We start from the raw sequence: 17,704 nt of genomic DNA on the forward strand, positions 1-17,704 counted from the left end.
TAATATTTATTGTCAATTTTCAAACAAATTATATATTAAGCATTTTGAAAAGAGTCTCTATTAATCCTATTTATATCATCGGAAATTATTGAAAAACGATATAATGGTAAACTGTAAATTGAAAAGTCACCTTCTAATACCTCATATATATGTAAGTCTCCAGTTCATATCTATAGCTGTTTTTTTAGATCTGCACGGAAAAAATCTCATTTAAAAATCAGAAAATTGCCAATAACTTCGAACCAAACTGGAATATTCGAAGTTTTCCTGCGTACATTGGTCGAGAGGTCGTACATTGGCTTATTTTTTTTCCTGAATGTTTCACTGAAAACCACAAAATAGTTTTCGAGTAAAAGCCTGCATTAATTTGGTAAAATACCAATAAAACCTAGATGAGGTTTCGTTGCAAGCTACAAGTAATGCTTTTCTACAATTTTCTACAATTTCCTTTCTGATTTCGATATATTTATTAATGAGAAAAAAAAAATAATTCGTTACTTTTTGTTTTATCCGAAGTTTTCAAAATGTTATTTTATATATATTTCCAAAGATCTTTCAAAATTAAATTTTGAGATATAGTTTTTATAGTTATAATTTTTTTCTCCGTTTACGAGATGTGTAGAATGGAAATATTTAGAAACAAGCATATAATACTCTTAATAGGACCGTTTTGCCAAAATTGAGAGGTAACATATTGTTTCGAACATTATTCTGATCATCTTTTGACCAATATTGCTTATCAGATTCTTTGCCCTTTTGAGACATAAAGCATGAAAGATTTGGCATTTTGTCCCTTATGGACCCTTCCTACGTAATATATTGTCAAAGTTTTATAATATATACTTGCAAATAGTTAAGAAGGACATTTTTTCTTCAGCAATTTAAAACAAAATATTTATCTTTAAAGATTTATAGATGAAAGATTTTCTGCCTCTATGAGCCTCTTATCTGATGGATCAGCCTTTTTTTCTTAATATGGAATGAAAGATCTTATAATTTTGCAGAGCTTTTTTTACCCGAAATATTGGCATGTATAATGATATGAAGGAAAACCTGTACAATTTTGTGAGATGTTTCTCAGTCATTTTTTCGAGCCCTACCGAACTTCGGCGCTTTTTACTTTACAGAGATTTGGACGCTTAATTGCACATCTACAGTTTGCCCTCTATGTTCACTGAAGATCAATATCTTTAGTCAATAAAAAAGATTTTCCAGGACAAGCCGACCCTCTAAAAAAAATAAAATTGTCGATATCTCGAGATTGGAAGTAAAGTCATCAATGAGGGAAATTTCCTCAGGAGGCTCATATAAATATCTACCAGTTTTAAATAATTTGCAAAAATGAAGCGAGCCATTGCCGTGAAATCGCGTGCATAAAATCGGGGGGGGGGGGGGGGAATAGCAATCTCGAGATGCGATCTCGTTGCGAGGAAGGAGTGGGTCTTCCGTCCGATATTTGATGAGAAGAGATGTGAATTTACTGAGATTATCGTTCATAAACATTGATAAAAAAGTCAAAACGTACACTTTTGCTTCAACAAAGTTTCACAAAATATTGATCATCAAATAAAGAAATGTAAACTTTAGACTTTCGGCCCTTTTTTGTCCTAATTGACGGGGTCTGCCTCTTTTTTTTTCTAGATTTCACCTTAGAGCTCTCATAATTTTGAACATTTTAATTCAACAACTATTTAGGAATCCTTTTTTTTGTTTCAGAGATATAATGATGAAATATAAAGAGACTGACCCTTCAACTCCTTCATGGGGGCGTTTTGCAAAATTTGAAAGTATACATATTCTTCAAAACTTTTTTTGAACAACTAGTTTTACATTTTCAAGATACAGAGTGCCAAAGACTTGGCAATTTTTTCCATTATGGACCCTTATTGCGTAACATATGGTACATGTACCAACACCATGCTATTATAGTTAAAGAGTGTAAAGATGAGATGTTTTGTTTCAGTAATGCATTGCAAAATATTGAGCATTAAAGAGATTTTAATTAAAGAATTTCGGGCCCTCTTGGTCCCTAATTGATGGATCGCCGTCTTGTTCTTGATATCAACTTAAGGGTACATCAAAAGCTTTTTTCAAGATTTTCAACAATTTTGAGTTTTTTGGCTATGAAATAGAAGTTAATTACTGCTTCATAATGCATGTAAAATTCTCTGTAATTATGAAATGATTTTCTAATTTTATTTAACAACATTGAAACATAAACACTGCCACATGTGAATGTTCCGTTATTAAAGCTCCTGATTTGATCTGTGATTGGCTGCTCATGAAAGACACAATAAATCACTGTAACCACTTGGGGAATTCTTCACTAGCCACACAAAGGTTATCAGTAATTAATCTACAGGGACTCTAGATTTAGAGAAGGAAATCTAATAAATAACTGATGACCATAAAATATGACGTGGAACTTAGCTCTTGCCATTTTGCCGGGAAATCTTTCTGAATCAGAATTGAACTGCTTTTACTTAATTAAAAGCATCTAAATACAGAAAAGAACCTCCCATTCTCGTGAATATGCATAGGAAATATGGCTAAGGTACAGGTATCCAAAGTTGAATCTCCAAGGTTTTCATATACTCGTAGCTTTGGCAGATTTTGTTGTGTAATGGGTTTTTGCACTCTACTGTAATGTAAGATCAGACAGTTTGTGGTATAGTTTCAAAGGATTCAGCTCCCTTATTTATTGACCATTTTTCTCTGAAAATTGGTTGGGTTGCTTCTCATATGTGTGTTCAAAACCGTATCTCAGATTTTTGATATCTAGCTTAGTTTTGGAATTACTGAGGGAAATGTTAAATTAGGCTAATAAATTGGTAACACAGAAGTGCAAATGGCTTTAAATTTAAAATTAGAAGATTTATCAAAAATCAGAGATACAGTTTCAAGTTCAATCTTTGATCTACCATGAGGCAAAGTGACAACTTTGAGGGGTTAAATACAAAAAAAAATTGGTTTAAAAATTCCAATGCACTAAAATTTACCTTAATATTTAAATAACTTTTTAAAAAGTTATTAACTAGGATAATTAGATAGTAAATTTAACAAACTTTCAAATGATATATACCTTTATTATGTTATCTTTGATAATAAAAGAATTACATGCAAATTAAATTTTGGTATTTGGAAACCTTTTGTGTATCCTTAAGGCTTCAGAAATTTTTTAAACACTTCTTGTTCAGCAACTACTCATATATTTTGTTCCTTTCAGAGATATATGCGAATGAAATATTTGGTATTCAATCACATATTTAGAATTAGTATATTGCTGAAAGACTTTCGTTCCCTCTGAGCACCTTGTTTGAGGGATCAGCCCTTTTCCCTTAATATCAGATGAAAGGTCTTGTAATCCTTTAGTTTTCATGTTTTACAACCAGAAAGAAGTTATGTCTCGTTTCCGAGATATGTAGTTTTGAAATCTTTAGGGACCATCCTTCTCAGTCCTTAAACGTGCTGTTTAGTAAAATTTAAAGATTATACAGTGTGGAGAACATCATTCTAAATAACTTATGTTCAATATTGTTTGTTGTTTTTAAATATTTCCCATTTTCGAAATAAAATGCTTAAAAGATTTAGCATTCGCGCCCCTTATGGCCCGCCCCTTATGGCCTCTAATTACGTAATATATGATAAAAAAAAAATTAAATATACACTTGAGGATGTTGAAGTTGTTCTTTTTTTACTGCTAAAAATAATTTCAAAATATTTACCCTTAAAGAGTTATACATGAAAGACTTCAGATCCCCTGAGTGTGACGTATACTCCCCAGCTCTTTTCTGTCTCCGAGGGGCAATTACATGTATTATGGTATATATAGTCACCCAAAAAGCTATATAATATACTTCATGTAAAACATTTTTTGGAATTAAAAAAAAAAATAAAAAACGTTAACGTTCAGATAAATACATATAATCCAAAGATGATTTCTTTGATGTTTTGAACTACATGTAACCTCCATTGTTTATGTTTGCTGAGAAACCGACGTCATTTAATCTTGAACCCGAACGTTAATGTGTAGCATAAATGCACGCGAAGATGATTGGGAGGATGTTATCACTTGAAGCTTCTAAAGTAGCTCGTGCCTCGCACACTAACTTTGTATGGAGCCCAGTCAGCCCGGGATTGCCGACGTGGGTGTTATAACTGCCTTTGGCGTGTGTTACAACTGTTTTCGGTATAATTCAGCAATTGTCAGGGTATATAGTGAAACGTATTACAATAGTGATATAATGGTTTAATTCATCCACATGTACTTATTTGTTTGTAAGAAAAAATATGACTCAGTTGCAAATGGGAATGTAGCCTTTTTTTTATTGACGATGGTCAATAATCGAAGTTCAGATACATTGCTAAGTATTAAACTAATACTATTGTTTCAATGCCAAAAAATCCAATTAAATCTATTATTTTTTTTTAATTCGACAATTTAAAATTCCAAATAAAGCACATTTAAAAAAAATGTGCTCTTTCTACTATCTACTTGATAAAGGAACAAAAGTTATCTTACAAATGCATTTATTCAGTTATTAAACATGTTTTAAAAATGATTTTTTTTTATTCAAATAGATAGAGCAATTTTTTGTCACTGTGTTTATAAAGGATTCCACGGCGGCTGAACCTGAATCTTTATATCTACAAAAAAGAAAGTTTTTTTAAACAGACTGGCATATTAAGACCAGGTTTTTTTTTTATCTTACATAAACATGCATACGACTTTCTCTATTCATGGTTACTGGGGAAAAAAAATCAAAAGATTTGTACTGGAAAGGCATCAATGCAATTTAATATGAAGTTTTCTGAAATGAATTTGCTGTAGATTTCAACATTTTGTACATGTGCTATATCAATCTTCTTCTTGATATATACAGCCCCTAAAACGTTCTACTTTCCCATTTTTCCGTTCGCTCACCGTTCGTTCACCGTTCGTTCAGCGTGCGTTCACCGTTCGCTCTCCGTTCACAGTTTTGCGTTCACCGTTCACCGTGCGCTCGCGTTCACCGTTCACAAAGCGTTCAGCGTTCGCTCTTCGTTCCGTTCACTTTGCGTTCACCTTGCGTTCAGCGTTCACCTATCGTTCAGTTTTCATTGTTATTCGGAACTCCGAAGTGAAAGGACTTATCTTTTTGTAGGTTAGGAGTTACAGGTTTTTTAATTTAATAACTTACATATCGTGTTTGAAGAATAATTATTTCATGGGGGGAAATATCTACGATATATATTTTTATTATTCTAACTTAGCTGTTAGGTTATTTATTAAATTACTCTGGAAAATAAATGTTGTTATAAGCACATTCTGTACCTATGTAGAACGATGCTGAAATATTAAATTTAACTAAAGGCAATGTGCAAGTACTTCAAGCACTGCAACATTTTGTTGTTTTGCTAAAGACGACAAATCGTTAATGGAGATATAATTATCCAAGTCAAATAATTACACGGCAAAATTACGAAAATATTTATTTATAACACGTTTTTTTTTTTCAATTACTACAGAAAATATGATAGAACTAGTTCCGAGAGTTATACATAGTACTGCGGATATCGTATTAATTTATTATCTTTAGAGCGAATTAAATTGATGGTGTGGTTAAAGGAAATATTTATTTAAAATGTAATGCACTACAGAATTTTCTCTACTATAATATGTAAAGTCTATAGTTATAGAGAAAAAAAAAATCTTTCTTCACCGTAACTTTATATGTTTGTCATTTGATATGATTAATACCCCCTTTTCCCCCTAAATCGGTTTCTTAGTCAGTATTGTATTTCCAGAATATTTTAATTAACATTTTAAAAAAAAAGTTAAGGTCTTTTTTAGAACAAAAATTTCAGTCTCAAAACAAACAGGCATCTAAAAAAGTCACAAAACAATAGTAGTTCAAAATGTACACGCGTCGGCGGTGGTATTTGGAATTGGCAGAGAGTATGTTTCAAATTCTAGTGTTAATGCCCTATGTATTTTATTCAATTGTTATTCAAATGTTGGAATCAAATCTAGAAATGATAAAAATAAATGTTATAACTTGTTGGAAATACTCGCACTTCGTCTTCGATGTGACGAAACTTTCACACCTGCACAGTGTCGAATGATTTTGATTGACAGGACAAGCACGTGGACTTCGTGTGAACTTGAAGCAGGAAAATAAAAACGAGTATGACTGTCAAACAAATGGATTTGATTTGTTGATTTAAAAAAAAAGTTACTTTCACTGTCTGATATACTTAGAAAAAAATTTCCAGAGTTTTTGTTTGATATAGGTACAAACATGTAGTGAAGCCTGAAATGGGAGGGGGGGGGGCTAGCTAAAACGGAATATTTCTCTCTCTCTCTCTCTCTCTCTCTCTCTCTCTCTCATTTGTCTGTTTAATAAAAACTATGACAGCATATTACTTGAATATCAAGTTCTGAAAATTGAATTTATAACAAATAATATGAATATGTATCTTTGTCCGAGTATAATCACGGCCATCTACAGATAAATGTAGAAATCTGCTCAGTAAACATGGCCGTAGGAACCGGGGGGGGGGGCGTGCCCCCCTCCCCAATAATTTTGCCGATATATAGATTATTATAGTAAACATAGATACTATATGCTTGTGCCCCCCTCAATAAAAAGTCTGATGATCTTCTTCTTTTTTTTTTTTTTTTTTTTTTTTTTTTTTTTTGCTTGTCAGGAAATTTTTGGTAGTGCCCCCTCAACTATCAACTGAAAATGTATGGCTGTGCCCCCCCCCCCCCAACCGAATTTGCTTCCTACGGGCCTGATAAATCATCGTGTAAAATAGAAATGACACATAATATATTATTGTATTAAAAATTTAAAACACGAGCGTATAAATGCAAAACGTCCACTGACCTACTAGTATGTAATTATTTTTTTCCATTACTTTACACGAAATCGCCTTAACACGGAGATATATGAATGGATGTTACAACCACTTTAATTCATTCTATAAGTCAGAAGTTTTCTCTGATTTGTTTTCAAATAAGAATAAACATTTTTATTTTCCAACTAAAAAAATATCTCTTATACTTCAGGGTTCGGCAACAGTTGCAATGTTTTAAAGCGATAAAAATCGTGTGATTAAAAACTTAATGTGCATGCATCGTCTTTCTCAGGACAATTTTGGAGAATTTATTTTATTGACTTATTTATTCATTCATTTATTGGTTTACTTATTTATTATTGATTTATTTATTTATTTATTGGCACTTGACATAATAAAACAATAAAATAGTTTCAATGCAAGGAAAAGATCAGAGGCATTCCGAATATATCGTTCATCTTGCGTTCACCGTTCACTTTGCGTTCGCGTTTGCGCTCCGTTCGCGTTCTGCGTTCGCTCACCGTTCAGCGTTCACACATCGTTCACCAAGTTGCGTTCAGCGTTCACACATCGTTCACTCACCGTTCGCTCTGCGTTCGTTCAGCGTTCGTTCACCGTTCGTTCAGCGTTCGCTCACCGTTCAAGTGGGAAAGTAGAACGTTTCAGGGACTGTATAAAGATGTTTAAAAATCGTTTTAAAAATAATTTCATAGCGTTTGACCACAAACTGCACATAGTATCAAAATTAAATGTCTGCATGGAATAGAAGAGGAAGTGAAAAGTTAACTGTAATTTTCAATTAATGGAAAAAAATACCAGTTCCAGTTGCCTCTTTAGGATCGGTATTTTTGGTCATGGTGCATGGAATATCTTTTCTCTACAATGGAAATTACGATACATGATATGATTTATATATAAAAAATAAATCTATATGAGGGTGTGATGCTTAAATAACATAAAAAATATAATGTTATGATCTAAGAAGAATATTACGTTAAAACTGTCTCTTTAAGTTAAGTATAAGATAAAGATAGATATCCTTGAATACATGTTTCAATTGCTCTACATTGTATTAAGTCAATATTGTCACATTATCTTAAGTTTGTAATGTAACTTCTTCTCAATATGTTATATATATATTTCTATTTTTGTTTGTATTAAGAAATAAAATATGGGGAAAAAAAATAAATCAAACCCTGGGTTTGCTTATGGGACTCGCTCTGATTTAAGGTTGTGTCTGGTACATATTTCATTTTGATAAGCAATATTATAAAATCTACTAACTTTTTTCTACAGCCTCAATGGCGTCCACAGGAATGGAATTTTGCTTGTATGTTTGCAAAATATCTGGAATGAAAAAAAAGTTCATATGTAATTTATTCTATATCGAATATATCTTTGCTCCTAACTTACAGCTTAAAATATTTCTTTAACGAGTACGAGCTTTCATTGCTCGTGACTTACATTTAAAGAATTTTAAGAAGCCTGAAATTCAAATTTTCAACTTGTCAAATCACTACCTGACAAGTGCCTTACATTTTCTTCTAAACAACGAACTTAATTTTATACCAACTCCGAAGTCGTACAAGGCCAAAAAATCGTACCAATACGTTTTCACCAGTATAAACTTGCAAATTCTAGTTCAGCAATTCCGATTACAACTTAATTCAACCCGAGAGACAACGCACAGGTTACATACCTTAGCACACGTGTGATGCGCTAAAGAAGTATAAAGCAACATTTAATAGCTATTGTAATGAACAACTATCAATATATCTCAGAGGACATGAGACAACTTGGTACTGGTTATTATATCTTGGTAGAAAAACCTAATTTACAAGCTCTACATGAAAGCACCAAGTCAAATATCTTTGAAATGTATTTAAAAAAACTTTAGACAAGAAAACCTATTGGATTTTAGAACGGGTAAAAATGCTTATTGGAAATGTGGTAGTCTGTACTTCTTTCCTAAAATACATAATATTAACAATCAAAATTTCTTTTAAACTTTCAAAAGGCATATTGCAGTCCCGAAAAAGTTTCACACAAATGGAAAATAGACGTCACTACTGTGATCATTTCCTTGTTCCCATTGATCAGTTCCTGTTCCCATTGTTGAGAAAGAAAATTCATACCACAAAGGCACATTCTATTTTTTTTCTAAAAATCTAATAGTGTTAAATAATCATGATGTGAACAGCATGTACACAAACATGATTATAATATGTCGAAAAAGCATATTTAGCAGACAATCCTAATCAAGAATTACCTGGACATTGTAGTTCTGATCTTATTTTCTTGCTCATACTTGCAAATATTTTCTTTTCAATTTAACAGACAATATTACAAACAAATTAAAGGCGGGGCAATGGGGGAACTCCCGTAAGCAAAAATTACAAATATACGTAGTCGCCAGCTTGGCACAGTGGTAGAGTGTCAGCTCTAGAGTCGCGGAGTAAGGAGTTAGTCCTCAAAATTTTGTACCTGTGCTATATCAATCTTTTTCTTGATTCTTACTATCGATCAGAAGGCATCTCCATGTCCAATGCCCTTAATATTGTCAGTCAAACAATAAAAAGGGATAATTATATATATACAAAGATGTTTAATAAGTCGCTTTAAACATGTTTTCATAACGTTTGATCGCTTACTGCACATGACTTCAAAATTTAATGTCTGTATGGGTATAGAAGAAAAAGTGACAAATGTAATTTTCATTTCATAGAAAATTTACCAGTTCCAAATGCCTCTTCAGTATCAATATTTTGCTCATGGAGCAAGGAATATCCTTTCTCTGCAAAGGAAATAATGTTAAATCTATATGAGAATGTGATGCTTAAATAACATACAAATTATAATGTGATGATCTAAAGAGAATATTACATTAAAACTGTCTCTTTAAGTTACGTATAAGATAAGGATAAATATATTAAATCGCTTTAATAAATGTTTCCTTTATTTACATATAATTGCAGTACACATATGGTCAGGAGACACGTGAATCAATGATTTATAGGAGGGCTGAAGGTGTCTGAGGATTTTAAATGTGATATAAAAACAAAAGGTAAATGAAAGAAAGTACAATCACAATTATTTCTTTAAATGGTAATATCTATCTCTGCTTGGAATAAGGACTTCAGCTACCTTTAATCAAACATTTTAGATTTGCCTTTGCTTCTGTAGCAGATCCGTTCATTTTATTAAATCAAATTGTACAACACAATCTGAATTCTTTGTTAAAGAAAATAGAAAAAGTACAATGGATAGGACTGCTATAGAAAATAAAAAGAAATGCACATATATGTACATTGGTATGACGGCTGAATGTAATAAACTTGTATTTAAAACATTGTCTGATTGGTTAATCGGACTCTTTATGCTTGTATCGCATGATCCTTATTGTTTAATCAATATATTAGTATCATTCCAAGCTCTAGAAATAGATAGCTCTATCAGGTATTTGCAAACTATGCCATGTGAACGAAACTTCAAAACATCTCATTTTGGAATGTAAAACTGTTATTAAAATGTGGAACATATTAAGTTCTTACCTGAAAATAGATATCAAATGGAAGCATGTAATGATTGGATTTAGCTCTGAGCGTAATAGAAAAATTGTATCACTCAATGCACTTATCTCTTATGTTGCCTATAGAATTTACAAATATAAGATGTACTGTCCACTACATTCCTTGAATGAAACTAGCTACAACATTTTTAATCATGTTCAATCTTCAATAATTTTCTATGCTTCCATCACGAAAAATTTGAACTCTCTTGTAGACTACAAACTTTTTTAAAGATCTGTCCTAAAACATTTTTGAATACATGTTTCAATTGCTTTACATTGTATGAAGTCAATATTGTCACATTGTCTTAAGTTTGTAATGTAACTTCTTCTCAATATGTTATATATATATTTCTATTTTTGTTTGTCTTAAGAAATAAAAATAAAATATGGTGAAAAAATATAAATCAAAACCCTGGGTTTGCTTATGGGACTCGCTCTGATTTAAGGTTGTGTCTGGTACATATTTTATTTTGATAAGCAATATTATAAAACCTACTAACTTTTTTCTACAGCCTCAATGGCGTCCACAGGAATGGAATTTTGCTTGTGTATTTGCAAAACATCTGGAATGAAAAAAAGCTTTCATATGTAATTTATTCTATATCGAATATATCTTTGCTCCTAACTTTCAGCTTAAACTATTTCTTTAACAAGTACGAGCTATCATTGCTCGTGACTTACAGTTAAAGAATTTTAAGAAGCCTGAAATTCAAATTTTCAACTTGTCAAATCACTACCTGACAAGTGCCTTACATTTTCTTCTAAACAACGAGCTTAATTTTATACCAAGTCCGAAGTCAATCGTACAAGGCCAAAAAATCATACCAATACATTTTCACCAGTATAAACTTGCAAATTCTAGTTCAGCAATTCCGATTACAACTTAATTCAACCCGAGAGACAACGCACAGGCTACATACCATAGCACACGTGTGATGCGCTAAAGAAGTATAAAGCAACATTTAATAGCTATTGTAATGAACAACTATCAATATATCTCAGAGGGCATGAGACAACTTGGTACTGGTTATTGTATCTTGGTAGAAAAACCTAATTTACAAGCTCTACATGAAAGCACCAAGTCAAATGTCTTTGAAATGTATTTAAAAAAACTTTAGACAAGAAAACCTATTGGATTTTAGAACGGGTAAAAATGCTTATTGGAAATGTAGTAGTCTGTACTTCTTTCCTAAAATACTTAATATTAACAATCAAGTTTCTTTTAAACTTTCAAACGGCATATTGCAGTCCCGAGAAAAGTTGCACACAAACGGAAAATAGACGTCGCTGCTGTGATCATTTCCTTGTTCCCATTGATCAGTTCCTGTTCCCATTGTTGAGAAAGAAAATTCATACCACAAAGGCACATTCTATTTTTTTTTCTAAAAATCTAATAGTGTTAAATAATCATGATGTGAACAGCATGTACACAAACATGATTATAATATGTCGAAAAAGCATACTCAGCAGACAATCCTAATCAAGAATTACCTGGACATTGTAGTTCTGATCTTATTTTCTTGCTCATACTTGCAAATATTTTCTTTTCAATTTAACAGACAATATTACAAACAAATTAAAGGCGGGGCAATGGGGGAACTCCCGTAAGCAAAAATTACAAATATACGTAGTCGCCAGCTTGGCACAGTGGTAGAGTGTCAGCTCTAGAGTCGCGGAGTAAGGAGTTAATCCTCAAAATTTTGTACCTGTGCTATATCAATCTTTTTCTTGATTCTTACTATCGATCAGAAGGCATCTCCATGTCCAATGCCCTTAATATTGTCAGTCAAACAATAAAAAGGGATAATTATATATATACAAAGATGTTTAATAAGTCGCTTTAAACATGTTTTCATAACGTTTGATCGCTTACTGCACATGACTTCAAAATTTAATGTCTGTATGGGTATAGAAGAAAAAGTGACAAATGTAATTTTCATTTCATAGAAAATTTACCAGTTCCAAATGCCTCTTCAGTATCAATATTTTGCTCATGGAGCAAGGAATATCCTTTCTCTGCAAAGGAAATAATGTTAAATCTATATGAGAATGTGATGCTTAAATAACATACAAATTATAATGTGATGATCTAAAGAGAATATTACATTAAAACTGTCTCTTTAAGTTACGTATAAGATAAGGATAAATATATTAAATCGCTTTAATAAATGTTTCCTTTATTTACATATAATTGCAGTACACATATGGTCAGGAGACACGTGAATCAATGATTTATAGGAGGGCTGAAGGTGTCTGAGGATTTTAAATGTGATATAAAAGCAAAAGGTAAATGAAAGAAAGTACAATCACAATTATTTCTTTAAATGGTAATATCTATCTCTGCTTGGAATAAGGACTTCAGCTACCTTTAATCAAACATTTTAGATTTGCCTTTGCTTCTGTAGCAGATCCGTTCATTTTATTAAATCAAATTGTACAACACAATCTGAATTCTTTGTTAAAGAAAATAGAAAAAGTACAATGGATAGGACTGCTATAGAAAATAAAAAGAAATGCACATATATGTACATTGGTATGACGGCTGAATGTAATAAACTTGTATTTAAAACATTGTCTGATTGGTTAATCGGACTCTTTATGCTTGTATCGCATGATCCTTATTGTTTAATCAATATATTAGTATCATTCCAAGCTCTAGAAATAGATAGCTCTATCAGGTATTTGCAAACTATGCCATGTGAACGAAACTTCAAAACATCTCATTTTGGAATGTAAAACTGTTATTAAAATGTGGAACATATTAAGTTCTTACCTGAAAATAGATATCAAATGGAAGCATGTAATGATTGGATTTAGCTCTGAGCGTAATAGAAAAATTGTATCACTCAATGCACTTATCTCTTATGTTGCCTATAGAATTTACAAATATAAGATGTACTGTCCACTACATTCCTTGAATGAAACTAGCTACAACATTTTTAATCATGTTCAATCTTCAATAATTTTCTATGCTTCCATCACGAAAAATTTGAACTCTCTTGTAGACTACAAACTTTTTTAAAGATCTGTCCTAAAACATTTTTGAATACATGTTTCAATTGCTTTACATTGTATGAAGTCAATATTGTCACATTGTCTTAAGTTTGTAATGTAACTTCTTCTCAATATGTTATATATATATTTCTATTTTTGTTTGTCTTAAGAAATAAAAATAAAATATGGTGAAAAAATATAAATCAAAACCCTGGGTTTGCTTATGGGACTCGCTCTGATTTAAGGTTGTGTCTGGTACATATTTTATTTTGATAAGCAATACATGTATTATAAAACCTACTAACTTTTTTCTACAGCCTCAATGGCGTCCACAGGAATGGAATTTTGCTTGTGTATTTGCAAAACATCTGGAATGAAAAAAAGCTTTCATATGTAATTTATTCTATATCGAATATATCTTTGCTCCTAACTTTCAGCTTAAACTATTTCTTTAACAAGTACGAGCTATCATTGCTCGTGACTTACAGTTAAAGAATTTTAAGAAGCCTGAAATTCAAATTTTCAACTTGTCAAATCACTACCTGACAAGTGCCTTACATTTTCTTCTAAACAACGAGCTTAATTTTATACCAAGTCCGAAGTCAATCGTACAAGGCCAAAAAATCATACCAATACATTTTCACCAGTATAAACTTGCAAATTCTAGTTCAGCAATTCCGATTACAACTTAATTCAACCCGAGAGACAACGCACAGGCTACATACCATAGCACACGTGTGATGCGCTAAAGAAGTATAAAGCAACATTTAATAGCTATTGTAATGAACAACTATCAATATATCTCAGAGGGCATGAGACAACTTGGTACTGGTTATTGTATCTTGGTAGAAAAACCTAATTTACAAGCTCTACATGAAAGCACCAAGTCAAATGTCTTTGAAATGTATTTAAAAAAACTTTAGACAAGAAAACCTATTGGATTTTAGAACGGGTAAAAATGCTTATTGGAAATGTGGTAGTCTGTACTTCTTTCCTAAAATACTTAATATTAACAATCAAGTTTCTTTTAAACTTTCAAACGGCATATTGCAGTCCCGAGAAAAGTTGCACACAAACGGAAAATAGACGTCGCTGCTGTGATCATTTCCTTGTTCCCATTGATCAGTTCCTGTTCCCATTGTTGAGAAAGAAAATTCATACCACAAAGGCACATTCTATTTTTTTTTTCTAAAAATCTAATAGTGTTAAATAATCATGATGTGAACAGCATGTACACAAACATGATTATAATATGTCGAAAAAGCATACTCAGCAGACAATCCTAATCAAGAATTACCTGGACATTGTAGTTCTGATCTTATTTTCTTGCTCATACTTGCAAATATTTTCTTTTCAATTTAACAGACAATATTACAAACAAATTAAAGGCGCGGCAATGGGGGAACTCCCGTAAGCAAAAATTACAAATATACGTAGTCGCCAGCTTGGCACAGTGGTAGAGTGTCAGCTCTAGAGTCGCGGAGTAAGGAGTTAATCCTCAAAATTTTGTACCTGTGCTATATCAATCTTTTTCTTGATTCTTACTATCGATCAGAAGGCATCTCCATGTCCAATGCCCTTAATATTGTCAGTCAAACAATAAAAAGGGATAATTATATATATACAAAGATGTTTAATAAGTCGCTTTAAACATGTTTTCATAACGTTTGATCGCTTACTGCACATGACTTCAAAATTTAATGTCTGTATGGGTATAGAAGAAAAAGTGACAAATGTAATTTTCATTTCATAGAAAATTTACCAGTTCCAAATGCCTCTTCAGTATCAATATTTTGCTCATGGAGCAAGGAATATCCTTTCTCTGCAAAGGAAATAATGTTAAATCTATATGAGAATGTGATGCTTAAATAACATACAAATTATAATGTGATGATCTAAAGAGAATATTACATTAAAACTGTCTCTTTAAGTTACGTATAAGATAAGGATAAATATATTAAATCGCTTTAATAAATGTTTCCTTTATTTACATATAATTGCAGTACACATATGGTCAGGAGACACGTGAATCAATGATTTATAGGAGGGCTGAAGGTGTCTGAGGATTTTAAATGTGATATAAAAGCAAAAGGTAAATGAAAGAAAGTACAATCACAATTATTTCTTTAAATGGTAATATCTATCTCTGCTTGGAATAAGGACTTCAGCTACCTTTAATCAAACATTTTAGATTTGCCTTTGCTTCTGTAGCAGATCCGTTCATTTTATTAAATCAAATTGTACAACACAATCTGAATTCTTTGTTAAAGAAAATAGAAAAAGTACAATGGATAGGACTGCTATAGAAAATAAAAAGAAATGCACATATATGTACATTGGTATGACGGCTGAATGTAATAAACTTGTATTTAAAACATTGTCTGATTGGTTAATCGGACTCTTTATGCTTGTATCGCATGATCCTTATTGTTTAATCAATATATTAGTATCATTCCAAGCTCTAGAAATAGATAGCTCTATCAGGTATTTGCAAACTATGCCATGTGAACGAAACTTCAAAACATCTCATTTTGGAATGTAAAACTGTTATTAAAATGTGGAACATATTAAGTTCTTACCTGAAAATAGATATCAAATGGAAGCATGTAATGATTGGATTTAGCTCTGAGCGTAATAGAAAAATTGTATCACTCAATGCACTTATCTCTTATGTTGCCTATAGAATTTACAAATATAAGATGTACTGTCCACTACATTCCTTGAATGAAACTAGCTACAACATTTTTAATCATGTTCAATCTTCAATAATTTTCTATGCTTCCATCACGAAAAATTTGAACTCTCTTGTAGACTACAAACTTTTTTAAAGATCTGTCCTAAAACATTTTTGAATACATGGTTCAATTGCTTTACATTGTATGAAGTCAATATTGTCACATTGTCTTAAGTTTGTAATGTAACTTCTTCTCAATATGTTATATATATATTTCTATTTTTGTTTGTCTTAAGAAATAAAAATAAAATATGGTGAAAAAATATAAATCAAAACCCTGGGTTTGCTTATGGGACTCTCTCTGATTTAAGGTTGTGTCTGGTACATATTTTATTTTGATAAGCAATATTATAAAACCTACTAACTTTTTTCTACAGCCTCAATGGCGTCCACAGGAATGGAATTTTGCTTGTGTATTTGCAAAACATCTGGAATGAAAAAAAGCTTTCATATGTAATTTATTCTATATCGAATATATCTTTGCTCCTAACTTTCAGCTTAAACTATTTCTTTAACAAGTACGAGCTATCATTGCTCGTGACTTACAGTTAAAGAATTTTAAGAAGCCTGAAATTCAAATTTTCAACTTGTCAAATCACTACCTGACAAGTGCCTTACATTTTCTTCTAAACAACGAGCTTAATTTTATACCAAGTCCGAAGTCAATCGTACAAGGCCAAAAAATCATACCAATACATTTTCACCAGTATAAACTTGCAAATTCTAGTTCAGCAATTCCGATTACAACTTAATTCAACCCGAGAGACAACGCACAGGCTACATACCATAGCACACGTGTGATGCGCTAAAGAAGTATAAAGCAACATTTAATAGCTATTGTAATGAACAACTATCAATATATCTCAGAGGGCATGAGACAACTTGGTACTGGTTATTGTATCTTGGTAGAAAAACCTAATTTACAAGCTCTACATGAAAGCACCAAGTCAAATGTCTTTGAAATGTATTTAAAAAAACTTTAGACAAGAAAACCTATTGGATTTTAGAACGGGTAAAAATGCTTATTGGAAATGTGGTAGTCTGTACTTCTTTCCTAAAATACTTAATATTAACAGTCAAGTTTCTTTTAAACTTTCAAACGGCATATTGCAGTCCCGAGAAAAGTTGCACACAAACGGAAAATAGACGTCGCTGCTGTGATCATTTCCTTGTTCCCATTGATCAGTTCCTGTTCCCATTGTTGAGAAAGAAAATTCATACCACAAAGGCACATTCTATTTTTTTTTTTCTAAAAATCTAATAGTGTTAAATAATCATGATGTGAACAGCATGTACACAAACATGATTATAATATGTCGAAAAAGCATATTCAGCAGACAATCCTAATCAAGAATTACCTCGACATTGTAGTTCTGATCTTATTTTCTTGCTCATACTTGCAAATATTTTCTTTTCAATTTAACAGACAATATTACAAACAAATTAAAGGCGCGGCAATGGGGGAACTCCCGTAAGCAAAAATTACAAATATACGTAGTCGCCAGCTTGGCACAGTGGTAGAGTGTCAGCTCTAGAGTCGCGGAGTAAGGAGTTAATCCTCA

Source organism: Saccostrea echinata, unplaced genomic scaffold (genome assembly GCF_033153115.1).
Source record: "Saccostrea echinata isolate AGI-Se365-2 ecotype Australia unplaced genomic scaffold, CSIRO_AGI_Sech_v1 ptg000007l, whole genome shotgun sequence".
Classification (NCBI taxonomy): domain Eukaryota; kingdom Metazoa; phylum Mollusca; class Bivalvia; order Ostreida; family Ostreidae; genus Saccostrea; species Saccostrea echinata.